The sequence below is a fragment of the Pelecanus crispus genome, chromosome 2 (genome assembly GCF_030463565.1).
Source record: "Pelecanus crispus isolate bPelCri1 chromosome 2, bPelCri1.pri, whole genome shotgun sequence".
Taxonomy (NCBI): domain Eukaryota; kingdom Metazoa; phylum Chordata; class Aves; order Pelecaniformes; family Pelecanidae; genus Pelecanus; species Pelecanus crispus.
The window spans coordinates 78,549,156-78,565,497 of NC_134644.1; the positions used below are offsets into that span (position 1 = coordinate 78,549,156).

The 16,342-nt window shown below is 41.6% G+C and overlaps 1 long non-coding RNA gene across 1 annotated transcript; it reads left to right on the forward strand.

The window, feature by feature from the left end:
• The first annotated feature begins 273 nt into the window (after positions 1-273).
• LOC142592930 (uncharacterized) lies at positions 274-4,732 on the forward strand. Its single transcript, XR_012830850.1, has 3 exons — positions 274-340; positions 3,003-3,099; positions 4,307-4,732. It is a non-coding gene; the product is annotated as an uncharacterized LOC142592930 (long non-coding RNA).
• Positions 4,733-16,342: the final 11,610 nt, after the last annotated feature.

A 16,342-nucleotide genomic window follows, 5' to 3' on the forward strand; every position in this document is an offset into this window, starting at 1 on the left:
ACCGAAAGCATCGAGGGGGAGCGCGGCCGTACCAGGAAGGAGGGCGGGGCCCGCCTCTGTCCCCGCCCCCTTCTCAGCTTCCGGCGCGGGGATTGGCTGCGAACGCCTGACGTCAGTCTTACCGTTGGGTTCGGCCCAGCCGCGAGCGGCGGGTGCGAGGGGGGGCGGCAATGGCGGCGGCTGTGGGGGAGCGGGCCCGGGGTTGGGGCCGCAGGCCTGGACCCGCCGCAGCCTGTGGGGGGCACCGCAGCCTGTGACACAGCGCCTGTCGCCGACAAGCGCTACGAGGGCGAATCCGGCAGCCACAGCTTTCCTCTGGGGGAACTCACAGCCCGCACTGGTAAGTAAATAAAAAGTAAATGCTCGTCTGTGGTACCTCTTATACAGCCTGAAAAATGTTGCATCTTCAAGCCCCCTGCTCTTTACAGAAATGACCATTTATGGCACAGATTCATGGCTGTTTTCCCCAAAACATGAGTGATGATCCGTGTCATCTGTAATAGATATCGACAGAGTTTTATCTAAAACACTCGGAAATACTAAATGCCAATCTTTATTAAAGTAAAGGTGCAACTGAAGCCAAAGGAATTCCAAATTTTCAAGCCTTGCTAGAAGCACCTTAGGTCACTGTAACACCCCTTACACTGAACAATGTGCTCATCTGTTTATATGCTGATATAACTTAGGATTAAGAAAATAAAAGTGAGTGCTGGTCTCTTGCTGTCTGGTACATAATGGTAAAATCTAAAAATGCAGTCTTTTTTGTAGATGTTTCCCCATTGTCTGAGTGCTATATGCAAAGGCTATCAAAAATCTGCAATTGTGCAGAAAACAGGGATGCTTGTATCTTTAAAAAAGAATGAATGGAATAGATGACATTTCCATCCGCAACACTTCTGTAAAGTCAGCCCATTGAGAGTGTCTGAACGTGGAAAGCCAGAAGCCAGTTTCTGACATTTCTAAAGCTACAGCCTGACTTCAGGCTGTGTTCAAGTTCTGCCACTTAAGCTTCTGACACTAGAGCACCTGGAACCTAAATACCCCTTTCTCCTTCTTTTGTATAAAAGAGGGCATCTTGTGTCAAATATTGTCTCTCTGTAATAAAGTGCCAGCTGGTAAGGCAGAGAAGATACAGGGTCAGTCTGAAGAAGCAGTACTACAACTGCTTTCCAAAGAACTCTTTAACCTACAAGGCCTAACTGTGTGAGAAGATAACACTGCTCTGCTTGAACACTGGTGGCTTCAGTCAGAGGAGAGATGGAGCACTGCTGGAGGACCCTCATGCTACTCAGTTGCTACGATACACAAGTCAGTTCCCTAACATGTCACAAGGGAGGTCTGGAAGAGGAAAGGTAGATTCCATATGAAAACAAACTGCCCTGTTATTTCTTATTATATTGTATTACCTGGAAATTCCCATTATGCTTCATCGTGCTAGACATTATACAAATGCTGAACAAAAATGAGAGCCTGTACGCTAAGGAACTCGCTGCCAAGTATCCTCTCTGAAAGTGGATGCAATGCTATGTATGGCATTCTTTATTTAGCTGCGAAATGAGTGCGGCAGAAGCAGTGCAGGGTTCACCTCTGGTTTGGGGACAGGCAGGACTTGAGCCAGTATCTCAAGACACATGGTCATCTAGCTTAGTTCCAGTTGCTGCCCTGCCAGCATGCCTTGCCGTCACCCAATCTGAGTAGTTTTGGGAGGCGAGATCTGTCTTTGTTCAGTCATGCTCTGAGCTCTTTTACCCAACACACAGCCACATGCAACAGAAATTGGATTAAGATCACCTGTTTACCGATCTTTTTCCTAGAACCAGCTGTTGGAGGATTCTTAATCCATGTGGGTGAAGCTGCAGAGAATGTGCTATCCTACAGATTTATTTCAGTCTAATAAACTATTCAGTGCTCTTAAGTAAAAATACCCATTTATTGTAATGACAGGGAATTGTTTGAAATGTAACACTGCCAGAGGACTCCCACAATCACTTTTATTCCTTCTTTGCTCCAAGCTTCCACATAACTTCCGCTACAGCCATAGACTGTAGCATGTTTTGTTTTTTCCCAGGCTTTAAGCACTCATTTGGAAACAGGCACAGACTGTTCTACAAATGATTCACCTGCAACAGGGTTAAGTGAAACAGGCTACCAGGTGATAGTGGTACCTTCAGAAGGAGAACCTCCTATGTTATGAAGTGCTAGGCTTGCTTTGACTCTTGGTCCAGATCTATCACAGGCTGAACTGCAGTGTGGCCTTCAGTGACTCCCTCCATGCAACTCCCAGGGTTGTAGTTTCTAATTTCTGAAATGGAAATAGCAACGTTTCTTGTGTTCACACAACAGGACATGAAGATAAATGCATTAGTGTATAGAAGGCATGTAGAAAGGAGGGGATGCTCGTATAATTATGTAGATAGATTGCATCAGGCAAATACTACCCTCCGCCTTCAATCTCCCTGAAGAGGTAACTTATTTTTAGCATTCCCCTGCAGGTTCACACTGAAGGAAAATAGGGACTTCAGGCTCTCCACTCCTTACTGACCACTGTGCAAGTTAGCAGGAGGGAAGGGGAAGAAGCGGCATTATGGTTCCATGTGCCAGCAACCATGTGGCATGTGAAAAGAGGTGACAGAGGTTTACCAGTCAGCATCCCTAATCCCTGGGAGTAGAGACCTCTGTCAGCCTACATACTCAGCTTGGACCACTGTAGCTCCATGTTCCTTACGCAAGACTGCCCTTGCAAAAATATTGCCTCCCTTACTCTGCCTATGACTACATTGTTATCTTTCCTGAAAATTAAGAGTCACAATGTTTGCTCACGCTTGGAGATGCACCAAGTCTGTACTTAACACTGCATGTTATGTAAGACAGGGATATATTCTGGTTCACATTGAAGCTGCGTAACTGGGTACAGAGACCATACTCAGAATCTCTGGGAGTCTTGCTCCTTCCTGGGAAAAGCAACTCGAGATGACCACTAACAATTCCCTTTATATTTACAGGACAAAATGTAGAATCCAAAGGGAAGAAAAGACACTGACTGGCAGCTTTGCAAAGGAACCTGTGTTTCTGAGCCTGCCTTGGAAAATTTGACACGTGGTATGTTCCTGTTGGTGATGTTAAACATGAGAGGGACTTCAACTGCCATGTGCTAGGATGAGTTATAATGACATTTTACTTACCGCACACCCCTCCCCTACCAAAATATGCCAGGGCAGTACTTTGTAGCTCACAGACAGTGCTGTCTCACAGATCTTGAGCTGATGCAAAGCCTGTTGAAATCAACAAGAGTTCATTAGATTTTGAGGTCAGCTGCTTATACCTTACTGGTGTGGCATGAGTGAAGGGCAGAAACAATAGGGACTGTACAGAGCATGGAGAGACATAAGAGGGGGAAAGAGAAAGCATATGGTCAAGGAACTGTTAAAATTAGATGATTCACATAAAAAGCTATCTGAAAATAGGAAACTGCATCTACGTCCTGAACAGTAATCATACAGAGAAGTAGTAGAAGGTCAGCATTCAGTTCACTTAAGTGTAGCTTTAGAAGCAAGCTGCTGCTGACACATTCACCTTTTACTCTGCCAGTGTAACAGAGTGAAGTACTTCTCTCGCAGCTGAGTCCTTCCACCTTCTTCCAAGCTGTGAGTCCCTCTCTCTTACCCATGATCACAGTAGGCTGTCACAATACACAGAACAAGAATAGTTGTGAGGAGCTACACACACCTGTCAAGGCAGGTGGCCTTTTCTTGAGATACAGCCTCAGCTGATCCAGGTGAGTGAGCTCAGGCTCTCCAACCTCACTGCAGCTACAATGGCTTATATCGAAGATTGATAGCAAGCAAGTTTATGTGACCATCAGAAAAACCTGTTCATGCTGTCTTGGATATTAAGAGAAATCATGCTCTGCTTTTTGCAGTCCCTTTACTTTGACTCTCTTTGTACAGCAGCACAGCAGGAGGCCAAGATCTTCTCCATCTCATGCAGTATGCTTGATATTCAAATATTGCAGGTTATATTCCTACTTTATATATACATTGGTTTAAATGGAAGAGGCATACACATATAGGAAGGAGAAATCAGGTAATACTGTGCTTCAGTGCTACTGTGAACATTCATGTAGTTGCATCATGTTTTGGCTAGGTGGCGCCTGATCCAAAATGACACATGCTGAGGAGGCAAATGATTCATGTGTTAAGTTCCAAGCAAAGTACCTCTTCTCCACACCTATATTATTGCCATGAATATTCTTTGAAACCGTTGTAAGAAGCTTAATTCTTTTTTTTGATTCTACATAAATTTTCAGGATACCTCTCAGAAAACAACAGAGTCACTAAGTCATAGAAACACTTGCTGTAGAAGCAGCACACCTTTCTGTGTAGCCAACTGGAAGCAATCTTCAGGTGGGGACGCATTTTTCCTAGAGGAGGAAACAATAGTCAAAGAAGAGCCAGCACGCCAAAGGAGAATGCTGGGCTGGGGAGAAGAAAACATAGATGGAAAAGACACTATTAAAAAAGAATTGCAGGAATCTAGGAGAGACGAGGTTTCACTGCCAGAACAATTATCAGTTAAGCCCCTCATAGTTCCTCATGAAGAGCCATTTGTAGAAATGGTGGAGTCACTACTGGATTACATTATTAAAGAATGTCCCATAAAAGATGCATCTTATTTTCTCACTCAACCCCATGGCTCTTTAAGATATATCCAGGTTTTGGTACTGAGAAGCAGTTTTCTGGAGAGGATAATTTGAACTTGCTAACAAAACTCACAGTCCAGAAGAAGTCATGGTAAGATTTCATGCTGCTTGAATGATGAAAATACCTTTCTCTGATAAAACTAGTAGTAGCACTTTAAATCACATGTATATTGCAATGTTTTATATGTGAGTACTGGGCCTCCCAGATGTATTATATAAAAGAGAAGTGTTAAGAACATCAAATGGAGGTGCTGGAGTTACGCCTTGAATTAACTGAGTTCTGAATGTAGGGGGCAGTGCACTTTCATTGACGTTCCCATTCAGATTACACATGATTAAAATTTTTAATTTTAATTTTTTAATTAAATTATGTTTAATTATAATTATTACAAATGAGTACACATTACAAATTACACTCGTTTGGTAGGCAGCCACTGGACAAGATAGACCCTCCAAAAAACTGGAGAGAGCACAACAATAGTATATCATCTGATTCTCTGCGTGAGAACATGGTGTATATACCAAGTCTGATACAGTCAAACAGAGAAGTGAAAAGAGGTATAAAGAACAGTGTGATACAGTACAACAAAAGGGGAAGTACTGAGCTTCCACCAGAATCTGAGATGCTTTTTCCTATTTATAGTTTTCTAATTTTTTTCAGTTACAAAGAGTATAAGAAAAAAATTAAAACCAAACATTTAAAAAAATGATGGATCAAACTCTACTCCTGTTTATTATTAGTTTTATTATAGTATCTAGGAAATACAGTAAAAAGCTTGTATGGCCTATTACATAAGACTAATTCAGTAGTATTTCAAGCATTTTTTTTGCCTTCTACCTCTGTCTTCAGTGAGTAAAATCTCCCTTTCATCAGTCTTCTCAAAAGTCAGTAAATAGAGCAACGCATAGAGCATGGGAAGACTTGTATTTCTTACTGCTTTCATGTAAACATTTCTTTTTCTCCATTTTCTACAATCAAGTTGTTTGGCCACGTTTAACTTAGATTTTTGGAGGTTTTTAAATTCTTGCTTTAAGGTCACAGATTATTGTAAGTTAGGCCAAAATCTGACAATGACACTCTTTAGACTTTTCATTCCACTGGACCTTGATGCAGGTGCAAGGACTGTAGACATTGTAGAAGGGTGAGCTCCTTCGGTTTCATCATTTCATAATGCTGGCCCACATTGATTTATCTTCACAGATGGAAAATTTCCCCTGAAGATAGTGAAAAAATAGTTTGCATAAATTGAACAGAGGGTGTCACCTCTTGTTCTGCAATAGAAGAATGACACAACTCTACTAGTACTGTAACAGCATGGGTGAAGCTTATTCAAGTTTATCCTCAGTTGCCTTTCCACCTTCTCTGTCAAGCCATGTGACCTCTCATTTTTCTAATTAGTTGATGACAGAATATGCTTGCCTTCCTAGGAAATGCCAAAAGTTGATAAGGACTTTTTACTCCAGCATTCAGAGATATCACTTGCTCCCAGGGAAGGATATAAGCAAGGAGACAGAAGCAATAAAGGGATTCTCTCCAATTTTAGAATAGGGAGCCCCTGTCCAAGTCCTTACGAAGCATCCTCAGGTATGTGTGGAACAAAATGTTTCAATTACCATTTGGAAAAATTACCATTTTGGGAGACAGTTACAAACTTCAGAGGGGTCATCAAGGACCTAGGGCAGGCTCAGCAAGAACAAACCCAGATCATGGATCTTCAGTGTGATGATACAGTTTTGGAGAAGGTTAAAGATAGGGGGAAACTACTGCTTAACAAAGGGAATTTAGGTCTAGATGATGTGACCAGGAGGATGAAGTGGAATCAGAAGCAGCAGCCAACACAGATTATGGATTCTTACTATGAAACCATTTTTCTGAAGACCAATTTCAAAGAGTTAAAACCAAAAACTGTCCAGCAACAGCATTTGGGAAAAAAATGTAAACAAGTTAAAGAAGGAAGATTGATGTGAAACAAAAGGCAAGTTCACAAAGGAGAAAAGTGAAGCTAGGAGTTGGCTAATAGTCATGCAGGAAACTTTATTCAGTGCTATCAAATGTCTTGAGGATGCTGAGACTGAAAAAAAAAAAAAGCCCTTCTGAAGCATGTGGAAGAACTTAAATCTGCATATTATCTCCTTCAAATAAACCATGAGGCAGAAGCGAAGACCAGGTTTAGGAGACAGTGCTTGGAGACGGATCATACCATACACAAGAAAGACAAAAAGATATGGGAACTGCAGCATCTCAGAAAAAAGCAGAAACACGAGGCCAAGACTATCTTCAGTGCTGCATGTGCTAAGGGAGAATACATGGAAATGGCTCCTATCCTTGCAAAAAAAATTCCAGGGAGAAAAGGATGGCTTAAAGTCAACAGCTGCAATCCATATATAACAAGCTGGCTGCTCAGCTTTGAATCCTGCAAGCAGAATTTGAAAACGAACAAGCTGAGATGAAGAAAATGCAACAGCAGATTTGTGAGCTCAGAAGAGAGAACCAAAAGCTGCAGCAACAGAGGGTGAAAGACCAAGAACAAAACTGCATCCTGCAGCTTGAAACTGCCAGATGCAAAGAGAGATATGATAAAACCAAAGAATCACAGACAGCTAAGGTGTAAGTCAGACTGATACAACACTGGAAGCATCGTAAGTATCTGTAATGGATAGAGTTCCTAGTTGCCATGTGCAGCAGTTCACCTTCCCTTCTCGGGACAAGCTTCCACTGACTCAAGCTGAGGGTTCTGACCAAGAAATTGAGAACCAGGAAAGTATATAAGCTTGTGTTTCTCTTCAAGAACATTAAAGTTAAGATAGCACTCCGTCTCTTGAGTCCTTTACTGGGCTCGAGTCCCAGTGTGGAATTTTGTCTTATACAGATATTTCTGCAATCCTCTAATTTCAGGTAGAGATCGAACACTTTGCAATTTATTATTTGAAATAAATAAGGGAATAAAAAGTTATGATAATGGTCCAAAATTTGACACCTTATGCCTTTCTTTATCTTTGCAGAAGCTTCTAGATACAGCTTTCACAGAATAGTTTAGGTTGGAAGGGACCTTTAAATATCATCTAGTTTTGTCTGTATCTTCCCTGAGTTGGGGAGGTTCAAGACTGGACACACTATTCTAGGTAAACTCTAACGCCAATTAGAGGGGTAAGAGTCACTCACCTTGACCTGCTGGCTGTGCTCCTCTTGATATAGCCCAGGATGCTCTTGGCCTTTCTCACTGCCAGGGTGCACTGCTGGCTCATGGCAGCTTAGCATCTACAAGCATCCCCCCAGGTCCTTCTCAGCAGAAGCTTCTCCCTAGCCAGTCAGTCCCCAGCCTGTTCTGTTGATATGCTGTTCCTTTCGTGGGGCAGGACTCTTTGTCCCTCTTGAATTTCATAAGGTTCCTGTTGGCTCAGTCCTGCAGCTTGCCTAGGTCCCCCTGCGTGGCAGCCCTGCACCCAAGCATATCTGCTAGGCCCCTACCACCACCCGATTTGGTGCCATCTGTAAGCACTTTTGCCCCCTCCAAATCATTGATAGAAAAACTAAGTTGAACAGGTCCTGTGACATTCCTCTGCAGTATTGCCCTTGTTACTGGCATTCAGGTAGAAGATGAGGCTCCCAAGAGCCAGCAGATTACTGCTGAACTGATAATGACTGTTGGCTAGACAATAGAGGTTAGTCACATCTGACTCATAAACCCCCATACCCTCACCTATTCCCCATTAAAGAGTTCAGGGACCTTGGGGCAGGGGTCAGTTAGGGTACAGAAGCATGTAGGGCTGTGATCTGCTTTTGTAGCCTGGCTGCAGTCTTCAGCAAGGATCTGGAGATTTACCAGGAACTATCAGGGAACCCTGGGGGCAAGGTCTCAGTACTCAGTTCAGGGCTCAAGAAAGCCCAAGCTAACTGTTAGGGAACATGCAGCAGGAACGGGGCCGATCCACAAAGAAAAATGGGCCAGAAGCTGAGGGTGACCCCGGCACAGGCAGCATCCCACCAACCATGGCACAGAACCACAGTACCTGGGTGAGGTGGTGAGAGCAACAGGTTCTGCCAGGAGTGCCAGTGACTCGCAAGGATCTCAACCTCTGAAAAGTCAGCAGCTCGTCCAGCTGATGATCCTTGTATCATTGTTTCATATTTGAAACACTCCTACTGCACCTGACAAAGGTTAGATATGTTATTTTACCACTTTATTAGACCATTTATTGATTTGATATGCTAAATTTGTATATAAATTGTGTGAAAAATAGAGCCATGACAAAATAAAAACCAGAATGAAATGCAGCACGGTTGGTTTCAGTTGCAAAACTAGATAGGTAATAAAAAAGGGCGTGATTCTTATAGGTAAAAGAGACTTTTTTCTCCCTGTTGAAAGTTTTGCTCCTTCTTCACTGAGCAGGGAAAGCAAATGGTGTTCAGACCCAGAAAGTATTGTTCAAATTTGAATGTACTGATGGCAGTACACATCCAACAAAGAAATCCAAAGCCATCCAACAAAGAAAACAGATCTGCTTTGTTCCTTTCCCATAGCATAAAGCATAATGTCTAGAAATTAACTGAATCTTCAGTTTCCCTTTTGCTTTTAACATTGACAACTCTACCATAGCCATAGGTGGCTTTCTTATTTATTGATTACTCCATATGTAGTTACATGGACATGTTCTCTTACTGGTTATATTTTATTCCCTATTCTACAAACCTCAGGCTCAGAATATAATTTTTCTTTCACCATATACAACAGATGACACTGGCCTGCTCTTAGATTCTTTTCCTGTACTAACATTACTAAACACATCTTAATAGAGGCTCAGAAGGCCTCAAACACACAATGTTAGGTTTCATCATATATTCTGTATTTTGATACTTAAAAAGCAAATTATGAAATAAATACAATCTCAATTACCTATCAGTAGCTTATGTGCTCAGGATCCTCCTAGCAATCCTCTTTGCCATTTGTTATAGCTAGTCTTGGTCAAGACACCACAGTTACCCTTCAGTTAACTCTAAGGAAAGGCAGTGATAAACCGTATGCTAAATTTTGGTTCTCCATCTGTTCAAACGCTGTTAGTTTTCCTCCACTGTTATGCTCACTAGGACACAGAACATAACAGGAAGAATGAAACTATTATTGAACTGCAAGAAAAATTGAACAACCTTGCCCTCAAAAAGAAAACCTTGAAGGAAAAGGTAGATGTTTCCTGAATTCTTGAGGAATGTACAGATGGATCTGTCCAGCTGATTAAGAAAGGTTCTGTAGTACAAGAACATAGAAATCTTAGTAATCCTTTCTACTGGACCGATTATGAAAGCTATTTGATTCACAATGTTTTCATCACACTTTCCACGTGCCTCCCAGTAAAGGAAGTTTACTCTTCAAATTATTGCTTATTTGATTTTGATTATGTTCAGTAAACACATAGTTATGCCCAGTATTACAAATAATATCATATTAGTTTTCTATCATTACAATGCCTATTGAGATTTAATTATGAGATTTCTAGGTCACTTTGGAAATCACTCAGAAAAAAAGCACCCTTCACCTATGACACTAGGTGTTAACATCCTTCCATTAAATTAGTCACTTCTAAAACAAACCTGAAGGTTTCCATTACAGCATAAGCCAAAACCAGTCAAATTATTTGTACTATTTACTCAGTAACATACTCTTAATTGGGAAGCTGATCAAGAATGGAGTCAAGACATGCTTCCAGTGATTCTAATGAATACAAGAAGCACATGCCTGAGGATGTACAGTACTTTTATGTGCAATGTCACAGAGTGTATACCAATCCTTTAGGAGATACTTCCACCCAAAGAGGGAACAGAGAGTTAATTATGTAAACCGAACCTACAGCTCCTTTACTCTGCAGGCTTTACCTTCTCCAGGCAAGCCCAGGAGTTGATGTTCCTTACCTCCCACAAAGGGAGGGAGTGTCTAATAAAAAGGTTTAGTTGCTTTGTAACTTATTCCATAGGCTTATCTCAGGCCAACTAGATAAAATTTAATGGAGAAAAGCCCAAGCTAGCTGAAGATATCTGAATGTACAGACTGGAGGGCATGATACAAAGATCTGAACAGCTGGTTACATTTGATAGCTGTGATTCTACAGCTAAAAGAATATTTAAATACACATACTAGAAGAAGGCTCCACATCGAATGTATATGGCGTTATTTCCAGCTTGGGGTTTATCACTGCGAACCTGTTCTTAAAAATTGCTATTGCAATTTGATATTTTTTTATAAGACAAGGTTTATATAAATTACGGTTGAGTCTCAGACTTCATTACGATGAACATTTAGTTACAAAGTACATGAAAAACATAGCAATCACAAGACAGTTAATTAATGAAATGAAAACTTTCCAAGATCAAGTTACTGAGGTGAGTTCATTATTCATAATGATAAAAATCAGAGGTTGTTTGCATGTACTGAACACTGATAACAAATACTACTGTGTCCTGTGCCCCTTTCCCCTCTTGCTCCATGTTATTCTGTGTTCATGGAGAGTTTATATATAGAGTCTGGAAGCTGATTAGGGCCCTGCAGTGCATTAATGTCCTAGCAATAAATATGTAATACAAGAGGTGCAGGCCTCCTCAGCTTGCTAGTTGAGTACTTGCTACTAGCTCCCAGCTAGGCAGCTACTCGAGCTCCTTTGGGAGGGATGCATGAGTAGACACAGTCAGTAAAATATGTGTACATTGCCCTCCACATTGTTATACAAGCACAGCAGACAGATAGAATTGCACTGAAGCGCTACAGGAAGGCTGAACACTGCTAGCAGCACTTAAGATCTCATTAGCCTGGTAACTTCTCTAGTAGAGAGATGTCCTCGTTCCCTCTTCCTCATCCACTTCCAAAGGCTTATGCCTCATCAACACCACACCTATTATTATTATATAGACCTTCTGGAGAAGACAAACTGTATAGACATGATAGTGTTCAGAACTGGACCCGTTTTCTTTGCAGCAACCAGACATACTGCTGTTTTTCAGGTCTGTAATGTAGTACAGCCAAAGAAAGTAAAGAGTGCATCAAGGAAATCAGAACACTAGCCAAAAAAATACCAGTGAACATTTGTCCCATTTTACTTCTGATGGGAGAAAAACATATGGGATCTCTTGCTGAACTGTGGGAAGGTGGTTTGCAGCCTTTCCCCTCGGAGCTTGCCTCTAGTGAACAACACCCATGTCTGTGTAAGCCCCGAGCCCCTGCAGAACAAACTTGTCGGCAGCTCTGAACCGTGCCAGTTAGCTCTGCAGAACTACGCCATCAGATTCATTGCCACGCCTGAACTCTTCTGCAGTGTGAGTCCGAGGGAATGCTTGTACCTTAAGCCAGTAAACCACCAAGGCTCTTAATACAAGCAAACTCTCACACCTACCAATTTGTTTGGTTTGCATTCAGAAATGTGAATTTAATCTGTAATCTTGAAGTTGACCTCTCTGGCACTTCCAGCTAGGTTTCAACCAATATTAGATTAGATTAGTAGATAGATTAGATTAGTAGATAAACATAATTAAATTGACATGATGAATCTTCAGTCTGGTACCACCAAACCCAGAAACACTCAGGCGTTTGACACTCAGGCTAAATGTTCTTGCAGAATTTAAAAATGTTGCAGATACTATTTATTCTTTATATACTGTAATTTAACTGTTTAACAAAATATTTGATCTTTTACGTAAAGAAGATGATAGACTTAGGATAGTCTATTAGGTTCTCTCTTTACTGGTGTCTCACAACTAAGACAGAAGTCAGGACTCTCCAACTTCATGCTTTCCTAGTTTTACAATGCAGCATCCTCATTGGTGTGAGAGTAGACTTAGGATTTCCATGCCCACAATGACATAAAAATCTGCCAAGTAGCCAGACTATTACTGAATTAGTAACAAAAATTAACTTACACTATAGAATAAAAATAGCCTTTTATCTTTTGGTGTCAACAACTTTGTTTCTGCTCTTCATGCAGGGTTAGGATCAAAAATCCCCTGGCTAAAATAATCTGCATGCTTTAAGCTGTATATATTGCAAAGCCAGAGAGAGTCTTAAGCTGGGCAACCTTGAACTAGGCCACAGGGAGTGCTGATGTTCCTTTCCTGTTGCCATATAACAAGCATATGGAATTCATAAATCTGATTAAGCAATCATGGTAGGTGACAACAAATTTCTCTAGATTACTAGATTTTTCAGTTGATTCTTTGTTTTTCAGAAACACATGTAATTAGCCAAGCTCATGAAACACAATTTCTCTATGTATTTGTATCAGGAAGATCTGCAGAGAGGTATCCCTCTCTGGTTTTTTTTTTCAGATGAAATAAGGAACATGCATGTCTGAAACAATTTTGCTGCAATAGGGTAACCAAAACTCCTTCCTGCGGGGAAAAAAAAAAGTGAAAGCACTGACCTTCAAAGAACCCCCACAATTCAGGCAAAAACCTAGCAGATCTCTTTAAGAGCTCCTGCGAACACTGGTTTGTACTACCACCCAGTCAGAAGCAGCCAACAGGACTCCCAAGGCTGAGGCTTGTGATATGAGTACTTCCTGCCCGCATCAATTTCAAGTAAGTTGATCCCCCAGTTATCATGAGTGATGAGAGAGAATACCACCACCTTGATAGGTCCAAGTGGGAGATTCTCACTGGAATCATTAATAACTGCCACATATAGTAACTGTTTGTCATTTTTAAAAGCACTATAGAAATTAATAGAAAAAATTCTCAGAATTCCATATCCATAGAATTATTTCCCTAAACTACAAAAAGGAATGAAGAGATAATCCTTGATACAATTCTCTTGGAAGTATAGTATCATCTCTCCTGATTTCAGCAGGCACTACAAAATACAGAGGGGTACGAAATCACCAACTATTGAAAGAAAATTTTACAGCTTTTGGCACTTTCTGAAAAGCAGAAAAATTGGTCTTATCTGTGAGCCCATGAAAAGTCCCAGCAAAAACAATGAGCTACCTTTTTTGGGGTGCACTGGATTAGGGGGGTTACTCATCAAAACTATTGCACTGACCTGAACCTGAAGAGAATCGGGAAGTAGTGCAGTTCTCGGCATATAGTGGCACTGCAAGGTATGGACAGCTATAGCAAAGTCCAGAGAAAAACAACTGAGCAAAAAAAAAAAAAATACCCTTTGCTAGTATGTAAAATTCCAGGAAAACTCAGGGAGCAAGTGAAAAAGTGAACCTCCTGATTTTAGTGACAAAATTTCCCTCTACATTACAAGATCCCTGTCCTAGTCAGGTTACATTTCAGGTGGCTTTTTCCCCCCAAGACGTCCCAGTACACCATCCAAAACTGAGAATCAAGAAGCAGACAGCAGGTTAGGACTGTATGTATGACACTGCTCCTAAAAGTGCATTGCTGAATCCATTTCTCATAGAAGCCACTGAGTAAATGGCTGAAGAGGCAGTGCAATAGATTCTTAAACACTTTGCCACACCAAAAGCAAGTATTAATGCAGAAATAGTAAGTCTCACCACATATACATAAACAACTATTTGCCTTTTGGTGGTATCTTAGAAAAAGAAACACACATCTGGGAGAATCATTTAAGAAGTTCAAAATGGAAACTGGAAACACGAGGTAAACTTTATTTATAGTCCACAAAATGCTCACCCTTTTTGTAATACACGTTATAAAACTGAAAGCATTTTTCCTAATAACAGTTTTACCTGTAGCTTCTAACTGAAAAGCTTTTTTTAAAAGCAAGGATACAATGCTTGTACATAGCTGTGACCACATGTGGAATTCCTGTGGGCAACGTGAACTCCTAGTGAATGCCAGCCTTCTCAGAATTAGCACCCAACATAAGAGATGTCAAATCTAGAAGTTACAATAATGGCAATTATTGTCAACACTTCATTTGTTTTGTCTGGGAATACACACACAAAGCAGTCTGTGCAGAAAAAAAAACACCTCTGCAGCTTGCTTCAGTTATTCATACAGTCTTTCCTTTCAGATTATAAATTGTTTAATATGGATAGAGCACTTAGCACAAAAGAACTGCAGCCTAACAGGCTTTTAGGCACAGCTGTAATATTGCAGTTGGTCCAGGCTTGCTGCTTTGCTAAAGCTAGTCAAGATATCCCAATTATTTTCACACACACCGTTAATTAACACCTTTCTGTGCCCCCACCACATGCAAACACAGTAAGAGCACCAGATTAATTAATTAGTAACATCAGGATCAGTTAACTCAAATGGAAAAGCAGCACATAAAGTACATAGCCACTGCTTAGAAGACACAGAATGTTTCAGATCCTACAGTGCTAAATAGAAAACCTCCTATAGCATGCTAGTATTCTCTATTTCCCTCAAGAAAAAATATTTGGCTGCTTTTCCCCCAAAACAAAGAAAACCCACAAAACAACCAAACCATGACTAGGTTAAGTCAAACATGTTTGGCCAAAGATCATGACATTAAATAAATGTAAAGACCTTTGCAGAAAAAGTAGTAGTATACTATTGGGTGGATATTATCTGACTAGAAATACCTTTTCAGTAGCAACGTATGTTCTTCAGTTTTCATAACCAAGCTTCATCTTTCGTCAATACGTAACAGCATTTCAGTAACATTTTGAGCATGTTAAAAATATGATTAAGATAAAACTTGGCTAGAAAGGTAACTTCAGGTAATTCTTTTTGTGTAATTTGCAGGTTCAGAAAATCAAATGAAAGTAACACGGAAAATGAAAGACTCAAGACTACATTTACCATTGCTATCACAGCAAGCTGCATATTTACAAATGACAAACTAAAGTTACCAAAAAATATGGAATGTGACTTAACACTACTCATGTTTCATTGTACCCTGTATGCAAATCACTGAATTAACTGTGGGAGAAAAGAGAAAGCTTGGGGGCTGGTTTTGGCCTTGGCATTTTCACTGAATGTTTTGTGGGACTTGAGAAGGCCTTCCATCTTAATATGCCTTACATTTCATTTAACAAAATGATCCACTGAGATAAAAGTACTGTATCACTTTCATATGCGTGGCCTATCACACTTTGGGAAATTTTTTTCAATTAAACCATCAAATATACGGCTCAAAAGCAGTTACTCTAAAGCGATGCGGAACTTTGAGATCTTGATAGCACCTGTTTCAGTAATATACTTTATCCTCACTCCTTCCAGAGGCATGTTAGTCTACAAAGAAAAAAAAAAATCCTCATCCGTTGGATTTTACTCCTCTCCTCGCAGCACGTTAACAAAGACGATCGCGTTACAAGCACCCTAAGCCCAGGGCACAGCCTCTCGCTCGGGGCACAGGCCGAGACCGCCCTGCCCTCCCGCACCTGCCCCGGCCAGGACGGCCCCGCAGCCGCGGGCAGCGCTTCCAGCAGAGAGATTCGAGCCGCCCGGCCGCCTCCCGCAGCGCTTCCCGCAGAGCTTCCCGCAGAGAGATTCGAGCCGCCCGGCCGCCTCCTGCGCCGGCAGCGTGAGGCGCGGCCCCGCAGCCCAGGGCGCCGGGAGAGGCCGCACCACCCCTCCGGCGGGACACCCACCCCCTCCCCGCCCCGCCCCAGCGCGGCCTCCCGGGCGCCGAGGGCCGCCGCCGCCGCCCGCCTTGCCCCAGCAGCCGCTAGGCCGTGATTCACCTCAGGCGGGGCAGCCGCACCGCCGCCAGCGCCCCGGGA